This window comes from Phyllobates terribilis, unplaced genomic scaffold (assembly GCF_046119375.1).
Source record: "Phyllobates terribilis strain yellow unplaced genomic scaffold, ASM4611937v1 Scaffold_1__5_contigs__length_1240528914, whole genome shotgun sequence".
Classification (NCBI taxonomy): Eukaryota; Metazoa; Chordata; class Amphibia; order Anura; family Dendrobatidae; genus Phyllobates; species Phyllobates terribilis.
This window is the reverse complement of record NW_027362761.1, coordinates 727,673,018-727,682,159: the sequence shown is the minus strand read 5'-3', so window position 1 is coordinate 727,682,159 and position 9,142 is coordinate 727,673,018. Positions and strand designations below refer to the sequence as shown.

The 9,142-nt window shown below is 48.0% G+C and overlaps 1 protein-coding gene across 1 annotated transcript in view; it reads left to right on the top strand.

The window, feature by feature from the left end:
* Positions 1-7,385: 7,385 nt before the first annotated feature.
* LOC141275111 (lysine-specific demethylase 4B-like) overlaps positions 7,386-9,142 on the top strand; it is a 67,993-nt gene continuing 66,236 nt past the window's right edge. Inside the window, exon 1 of the mRNA XM_073686361.1 lies at positions 7,386-7,568. The gene's annotated coding sequence lies outside the window, so the exon portion shown is untranslated. The remainder of the gene's footprint in view (positions 7,569-9,142) is intronic.

Here is a 9,142-nt window from a genome sequence, read left to right as displayed (position 1 = left end):
GTGGCGGTATATTAGCAGTAGATGTAGGACGACTACGCCACCCGTTGAATGCAGCTATGGAGCTGCCGCTGCAGGGCAGACCGCTGAGGCCGGTGGAAGGATGGTGCAGCGTGGATGGTATAACCCCCAACGGGAGGGGTATGGCCTCAGGGCAGCCGACGTGGATGATGGGGGTAGTAGGAACCACTCAGAGACGATGCGGTGTAGTTCAGGGTCTTTACTGGTGACAAAGATAGACCCTCCCGGAGTACTGGCTAGCGGTCGGGGCCTGGTCTGTCCTTGAGCAGATGGGATCCCCCTTGGCCAGGCGGAGTTGTAGGCCTCCCCAACTAATTGTACTCTTCTGGCTTCCTTGCTAGAGGCGGGTAAAGGTAGCCCACGTCCCTGAGTGTACCGTGTGGTGCTCACCCGTATGGCCGGTGACTCGGGGCCTTCTAGTGGCTTCCGCTCCACGACGGCGGTGCTGGTCCCACGCGTGTGACCGTGCCTTCGGGTTTCTTGGCCAGAGGACCTGAAATCCCCTGCCGGGCGGTTTCTGCTGCTGGGTCTGGGTTAATCCCCACAGCCTCGGACTCCGGGTCCGGTGGTAACTCTTCAATCAGGGCGAGCTCTTCAGCTGCCAGCCCCTGATTCCTTTTAGCACTGCTCCCACTGAGCTCCTGATCTTTCTTTCCTATGCTGCTCCTCTTCTTCTCAACTCTACTCTACTCACTAACCCTGCCTCAGCCCCAGCTTTATATAGGGTTCTTCCCCTCCCAGGACTGGGCAGGAGGTGTGGCATGCATAGGATTCCTGACCAAGAGACCTCCCACCTGCTCTCAGACATAACATTGCTATTACTGTGGACACCAGACCCCTGGGGTGCCACAATGCCACTGGGTGTGATAGGCAATACAGGCAACTCTGACAGCACGCAGGTTCACAGCTCCGATCAGAACTCTGCCCGACAGGAATGAGAAAATCAGAGCTGGGTTTCCCTTTGGCAAAAGTTGTGACAGGTTCAGCTTGACATCCCTTTCTAAGCAGAGGGACACACTAAAATAGAGATTTGCTTACAATGGAAATCAATTACTGCTGTATGCCACAGTATACCTAAACAATGGAACAATTTGGAGCCTTTGTTGGAGGTTATGTCAGGATATATGGCTGCCTGAAACATGGAACAAAGTGTGGACAGCAGCTTATTATTTGTTCACATACTGTACAATCTCTGTTCAAATGAGGATGTTCTTGAAGCTAAAAGAGGCCATGATGCTAACAAACTGTGCTTGGGGGTGTGCTGAATTCAGAAAAGTGACTTTATACCCTCCATGGATGTCTACATAAAGTATATTACCGTATATACATGATTCCATTTATTTATGCGTGCACTTATTAGGGGTACTTTTCAGTGAGTGCACTCACTCAGGGATAATTATTGTCCTGTCTCCTGGTGTTTGGCTTATGCTATGGATTTCAGCGATATATAGGGCAGATCAGGGCTTACCAGGGTCAGCCTACAGTGAGCGGGGGCACCATTTGCGGTAAGGTAGGGTTATATATAGGGATCACATAAAGGGACCATAAGGGCATTTTTTAATACATGTGGAATTGTTGACAAATTTAAAGGGGTTGTCCACTACTAGGACAACGTCTTCTCAATCTGAATGTTTGCCTCCTTTAAAATAAAAACACCTATACTCACCTCCCGTGTCGGCACCGGCCCAGCGGTGGCAGCACCTGTGTGCCTGGGGATCACATGCCGTTATGACACGTGGTCCCTGTGCCCAATCAGCGTTGGCGTCACTGTCCAAAGTAAGAAGCAAGTGACGCGTCCCCTGGGCCGTGTGTGTGGGGGAATACCCGGAGCCGGGTCTCTGTGTAATGTCAGGGGTTGTAGTCTCCGTGGCGGCGACCCGGTCCCGTGGCTCAGGGTGGTCAAACCAGTGGCGGATCTGTTTACTTGGTTTTTAATGTTGAAATGTCTGACTATGCCACCCGTGGATTGCGGTCACTGAGAACCGCCGCTGCGGGGCCGACCGCTGAGGCCGATGTTGGGAGCGCAGCAGAGGGTAGTATAACTCCTCACGGGAGGAGTATAGCCTCAGGGCAGCATGTGTAGATGGTGAGGGATGTGGTGCATGGGCGCAGCAGAAATGACTCAGAGTCCGTACAGTGCAGTTCAGGGTCTTTACTGTTGGTAATCAAGAAGACCCTGCCGGGAGTACTGGCTAACATTAGAGGCCTGGTCAGTCTGTGAGCGAACAAGAGTCCCCCTGGCCAGGTGGAGGTGTAGGCCTTCCCGTCTGACTGCACTCTTCCTGGCTACCCTGCTGTAGTCGTGTAGTAGCCCAAGTCCCTGAGTGTACCGTGTGGTGCTCACCCGTATGGCTGGTGACTTGGGGCCTTTGGTACCTTCCGCTCCTCGATGGCGGTGCCGGTCCCTTGCGTGTGACTGAGGCTCCGGGCTTTCTATGGCTAGAGGACCTGAAATCCCCTGCCAGGTGGTTTCTGCTGCTGGATGTAGATATCCTCACAGCCTCGGACTCCGGTTCTCTGCGTCTTCGTCCAGGACGAGCTCTGCTGCTCCAGTCCCTGGCCTCAGCTCCTGGCTCCTACAGAGCTCCTTGCTGTTCTGTCCCTCTCTGGAACTAGACTTGCTCTTCTCTACTAACCCCGCCCCAGATCCAGTTTATAAAGGGCAGATTCCTCCCCTCCCTGGACTGGGGCAGGAGGCGTTGCATGCAAATGTGCTCCTGACCAGGAAAACCCATGCTCGCTCTCAGACATGGTATTTCTACCACTGTGGCAACCAGACCCCCTGGGGTGCCGCACAAGCAAAAGCCATGTGTGCCCAAATTGGTATCAACATAAACTTCAGCTCAAGGTGCAAAAATACATCCCCCCCCCACACACACAACTCAATTGAACAATAAAAAATAGGCCTCAAACTTACAAGACAAACCAAATCATTTATTTATTTATTTATTTTACAAACTTCTGACTTTATTTTCAACTTTTAAGTTAAATGAAAAAGTAATGCCTTTTGGAAGAAGGGAAAAATGCAAATGTGAAATTAAAATCGGCTGCAGAGGGAAAGGGTTAAATTAGGTTTGTGATGTGCATTTCCATTAGCCAAACATAAGCTGTGACTGACATTTTTTTAACATCTGGCCAGTAAGGGCTTGCTCACACACTGATTTTTTTGCCGTGCATTTTTCAAGGGTTAGAAACATGTCACCACTTCCGTATTTATCACCCACTCCTGGTTCTGGCTTACAAATACTGAACGTGTGAAATACTGACCACATACTGACGTGAATGTGGCCTAAGGGTGTGCGCACAGTGTCTGACTACCCCACACCTGCTCAGTTTTCCCAAGCAAAGGATAGCACTGGCAGTCTCTTACCATGGGGCATGTGTACCCTGTCCGGAGCCGTCTGCGGCCCCGACACAGCAAAATAGCCGGCGGCGGCTTCCACTCATTTTATGCAAATAATAATATTTTTTATTTCTATAGTGCCAACATATTCCACAGCACTTTACATTTTAGAGGGGATTTGTACAGACAAAAAAAGACATTACAGAATAACAGTAATCACATAAATCAACAGATACCAGGAGGATAGAGGGCCCTGCTCTCAAGCTTACAATCAATGAGGAAATAGGGGAGACACGAAAGGTGGATGGTAACAATTGTTTGTGTTGTACGGTCAACCATCAATGTAATAAATAGGGTAATCACATAATGCTGAATGAACCAGTCACCAAACAGTATGTGTACAAGTATAGACACATAAGTCTATTGAGTACATAGCGGTGTGTGAACAGATGATACGTGGGACCTGGTTTGGAAGGAAATTTTGTATGGGGAAAAAAAAAAAGGGATAGTTAGATAAGGAGGTGGGGCAATAGGCCAGTCTGAAGAAATGCGTTTTTAGGGCACGCTTAAAACTGTGGGTACTGGGGATTAAGCGAAGGGTCCTGGGTAGTACGTTCCAAACAATTGGTGCAGCACATGAGAAGTTTTGGAGACGGGAGTGGGAGGTCCGGATTATTGAGGATGTTAATCTTAGGTCATTAGCAGAACGGAGGGCACAGGTAGGGTGGTAGACTGAAACGAGAGAGGAGATGTAGTGGGGTGCTGAAGCATGGAGCACTCTGTGGGTGAGGGTGATGAGTTTATATTAAACTGTGTAGCAGATGGGTAACCAGTGCAATGACTCGCACAGGGTGGAGGCATCGGTGTAGCGGTTGGTGAGGAATATGATCTGGCTGTTGCATTTAGGACGGATTGGAGAGGAGAGAGTTTAGTAAGAGGGAGACTGATTTGTAGAGAGTTGCAGTAGTCCAGACGAGAATGAATAGGAGCTACAGTAAGAGTTTTTGCTGAGTCAAAGGTAAGAAAAGGTCAAATTCTAGAGATGTTTTTGAGATGTAGATGACACGAGCGAGTGAGTGATTGGATATGGGGAGAGAAGGAAAGATCTGAATCAAGTATAACCCCAAGACAGCAGGCTTGTTGCTGGGGAGTAATGGTGGAGCAACAAATGGAAATGGCAATATCAGGCATAGGTAGGTTAGTGGAGGGAGGGAATACAAGAAGTTCAGTTTTTGATGGATTCAGATTTTAGATAGAAGGAGGACATAATGTTAGAGACAGCGGAAAGACAATCACTGGTATTTTGTAATAATGCAGGTGTGATGTCTGGAGAAGAGGTGTATAATTGGGTGTCATCAGCATAGAGATGGTACTGAAAACCAAATCTGATGATTGTTTGTCCAATAGGGGTGGTGTATAAGGAGAAAAGAAGGGGGCCTAGGACCGATCCTTGAGGAACCTAGTAAGGGGAAGGGGAGAAGAAGAGGAGCCAGAAAAAGACACAGGAGAAGTCAGAGAGATAGGAGGAGAACCAGGATAGAACGGTGTCCTTGAGACCGATAGAGCGGAGCATAATTTGAAGGAGCTGGTGATCCACAGTGTCAAATGTTGCAGAGAGAGATCCAGGAGAATCAGCAGGGAGAAGTGACCATTACATTTGGCTGTTAGTAGATCATATGAGAGTTTGGTGAGGGCAGTTTCAGCAGAGTGTAAAGAGCGGAAACCAGATTGTAAAGGGTCAAGAAGAGAATTGTCTGAGAGATAGTGGATTAGACGGGAGTGGACCAGGCGTTCCAGGAGTTTAGAGATAAAGGGAAGATTAGACACAGGTCCGTAGTTTGCAGCACAGTTTTGGTCGAGGGATGGTTTAAGTAATGGATGTATACTGGAGTGTTTAAATGAGTAGGGAAAGATACCGGATGAGAGACAGAGATTCAATAGTTTAGTTAGGTGAGTGGTGACAGTTGGAGAAAAGGACTGAAGGAGATGTGAGGGAATAGGGTCACTGGTGCAGGTGGTAGGGTGAGAAGATGCAAGGAGCCTGACCACTTCTTCTTCCGTGACTGGTTCAAAGACAGAGAGTGAGCAAGATACAATGTAGGAGGGAGGAGCATGCATAACATTTGGGGATTGGGAGAAAATTTCCTGTCGGATATAGTCTATTATTTCTTTGAAATAATTAGCCAGATCGTCAGCGCTGAGGTCAGTAGTCTGGGCTTTCACTCTTGGATGGAGGAGGGAATGAAAAGTGACAGAGGCGTTTAGGATTTTTGGAAAGTGAGGTGATGAGGGTATTGAAATAGGTTTGTTTAGTGAAGGGCGGAGTTGTATGTTTTAAGCATAAACATATATATAATGAGCGGCGCCATTTTTTTTTCCACCTGTGGACTTTCCTCATAAAGTTTAGGTCTATGGGGAAAGTCCGCATGCAGACCCGCAAGTGAAACTGACATGCTGCGGTCTGGAAAGCCGAGCCGCATGTCAGTTTTCGCGGGTGTGCGGTGACCCATAGTGGACATGGGATTTCTACAAATCCATCCACTATGCTGTAACGTCTGGCCGTGGCGGGTTTGACGCCTCATAACATACAGCTTCAACCCCGCAGCGGCTCCTGACCGTGTGCACAGACCCTAAAGCGTCTTGCTCCAGACCCCCAGCAGCACAGAGTGCAGGCGGCCCACCCGAACAATGAGGCTATGTGCCCACGATGCAGAAATGCTGCATATTTTTTCCGCTTCTCCCTGGCAGGAAAAACGCATGCGGATTTTACATGCGTTTTTCCCGCCAGGTAGAAGCGTTTGTCAAGCATTTTTGCATGCATTTCCGCATACGGATCATCAAGCGCTTTTCCAAGCGATTTTAGCATCACTTGGAAAGTGCTTGACAACTTGGTCACACTGTAAAAATCCATGCAAACGGCATGGATTTATAGTAGTGTAACCAAGTTAGTTAAAAAAAATAGAATAAGAATGGTAAAAAATAAAAATTATACTCTCCTTCTGATGTCCTCCCGGTGTTTTCTCTGCTGCGTCTGTTGTCTTGGGCGGCTCGCGGTCGTGTGAAGGACCTGCGGTGACGTCATTGAGTCATATGATAGGTCACATGACTCAATGACGTCATGGCAGGTCCTTCACAACACTGCGACCCATACAGCAGACCAGACGGAGGGGAAAAAACACTGGGAGGACATTAGAAGGTAAGTATAATGTTTATTTTAAATTCTTTTTTTAACAGGTTCTATGGTATCCAGGTCTGGATGAGAGTCTCCTCTTCTCCAGACCTGGGTACCACCCGCACATTGAACTGTGTGATATCCGCATGTACAGATGCAGTGATGCGGATGTCACGCGGTCCAATGCAAGTCAATGGCAGCAATTACGCTGCGTGTCTGCAAAATTAATGGACTTGCTGTGTATTTTTCCGCAATGATAATCCGCAGCGGAAATTTCCGCAGCATGTGCACAGCACATGCGGATTATCATTGGGGATCATGGGGCACGTATTACCAAGCGGTTTTTAAGCGTTTTCGCTGCAGAAATTCCGCTGCAAAAATGCTTGAAAAAAGCATAGTGGGCACGCAGCCTTAATATCACTTCTATTAACCGCTTCATGGTTTGTCACCCTGAAGCCGTTACATAAGACAGTGTGCACAGCAATATGGTTTTGCCATTGCTGTGCATTATATGCATTTTTGGGGCGCTTTATAGACGGATTCCGGGTGGAAACCTCCTGAAAAAGACGCAGCGTGCATACAGCCTAATTAAGCACCATTTTGTGCCTCAGACACGCACAGAATCCATTAGCCAAGCCTCCATTGCGTTTCCTGCTGACGGCAGGGCTGGGAGGGGAGGGGAGGGGGGCTAGCACCACGGTAGCCACCATTACCAGCCCTAGCTCCGAGCACATCCGCATCTGAGCGGATAATGTATGTGAGCGGATAATAACATCCAGCCTACGTTTACTGGAAGAGTGGGCGGGAACATTCGCTGTCTCCAGCCAATAGGAATCCAATGCTTGGTGGCTGTTCACCAATCAGCGGCGCCGGAGGGCGGGGACAGCACAGATGCGGCCTGTGTAGAGATGGTGGACGGCGGAAGTGCGAGAGCTGGAACGGGAGATCGGGGAATCGGCTGTACTGGACGAAGCGGAAGCTCGAGCGGCCTGAGAGCAGACGTATGTACCCCACGGACGCTCCGCCGCCATAGTGGTAAGTCTCCTCCGTGTCCCCCCGGGCTGTCCTTGTGTGCTGCCGTAGTGCCAGAGACAATGGTTTCCTATAGAAGCTTGTAGAGGTCGCCAGTAATTCGCTTGTATTTCTTGAGCGATCGCTATTGTTCTCTGTTGTCAGGCAGAGGCTGGAATTAGGACATCGGTTAATTCCTATTGTCAGCTGCCATATGAAGGGATGTCAGGGCCTGGCAGGAAAGCTAAACATCAAGTGCTCATCCCCAGCAGTCATAAATTAGAGCGCTGTGCTGATGGCTGCGGGGGGAGGGGCGGAGGCGCTGGCCCTTTAACGGAGGCTCTATGACAGCTGTCCTATTGATCAGCTCCTAAGCCTGGGAATTACAATGGCCCTCCCGATGTAGTTGTCTGGGGGCGACCATTCCCATCCTGGGGGCCAGCGTGATCCGGGATCTCACAAATCTTACCTAATCTCCTTTGTGTCATTTATTAATAATTAAAGGCACGCTTTGGGGATTTTATTAATTAATTGCATGTATTTGGGGCTAAAAATATTTTTTTGTAGTTGGATATAATCCAAATTTTGCACCATTTCGCCCTTGCAGGCTTTGTTTCCCGTCACGTTTAACTTTCAATGTAGTCCGTAAATCAGCTGAAAGGAGGTCAGCGAAAGCTAAAAGTTCCTGTCAGACTGAGATTGAGCTCGCTGACGGATCCTCAGTTAGCCCGTTCTGCGGCCAGTATGAGTGTAATACAGCGGCTATAGAAGGCAAAAGGTGCAGCATATTTAACCAAACCCAATTATAAAAATGATTTTTAGCTAGAAATAAATGCATTTGGCTAAGGGAAAAAAATATGGACAACCCCTTTAATCAGAATGTATCAATGTAGCCGTAGCCTGGCTTATGAGGGCAAAACTACACAGGGGGTTAAACGGATTGGAAAAAAAACAATTGCTCCAGTGTCATTGTGCATAGTAATAAATCATTCTACATGTAAGTACGATTACAGCGCTAACAAACTTGTATATTGTGGAGATAATATATGTAATTATATTTTACAGAAATATGAATTCTGTAAGGGAAAAAAAAAAAAAAACTCCCCCCATTATTTTCCCGGGGGTGGTGACAGCAATGGGGGCTTTCAGCTCCATACACCGGCCCCGGACGTACTGCTCCTTCCTACATAGTGAAAAAATCAGAGGCCTCAAAATCACCACATTGTTCCTTTGTTTCTGAAGGGCTGTATCGGCCCATCAAAGCCACACAATAAAATTAGGGTTTAAAAATGTTTTGACTTTTTTTTTTATTTGAATACTATCTAGTAAGGCAAGTTTCATCATATGAATTATATTCTGCATTTTCCCGCAGACTTCAGCTCTGATTCTTAGTTTTCTGTGAGCTAGTGGTTGGAGACTAGCTGCTATGATGACATACGGGGCACAGAGATTCTCTGCTGAGCGCAGGTGCAGCTGCACAGAGAACATTATACAGTTGTACTGAGCAGTGTAGCTGTGACTCCAGCACTAGGGGGAGATACACACTTACTGGAAAGCAGCATCACTGTCTCTGCCTCTCTTACTCTGCTACACCCTAT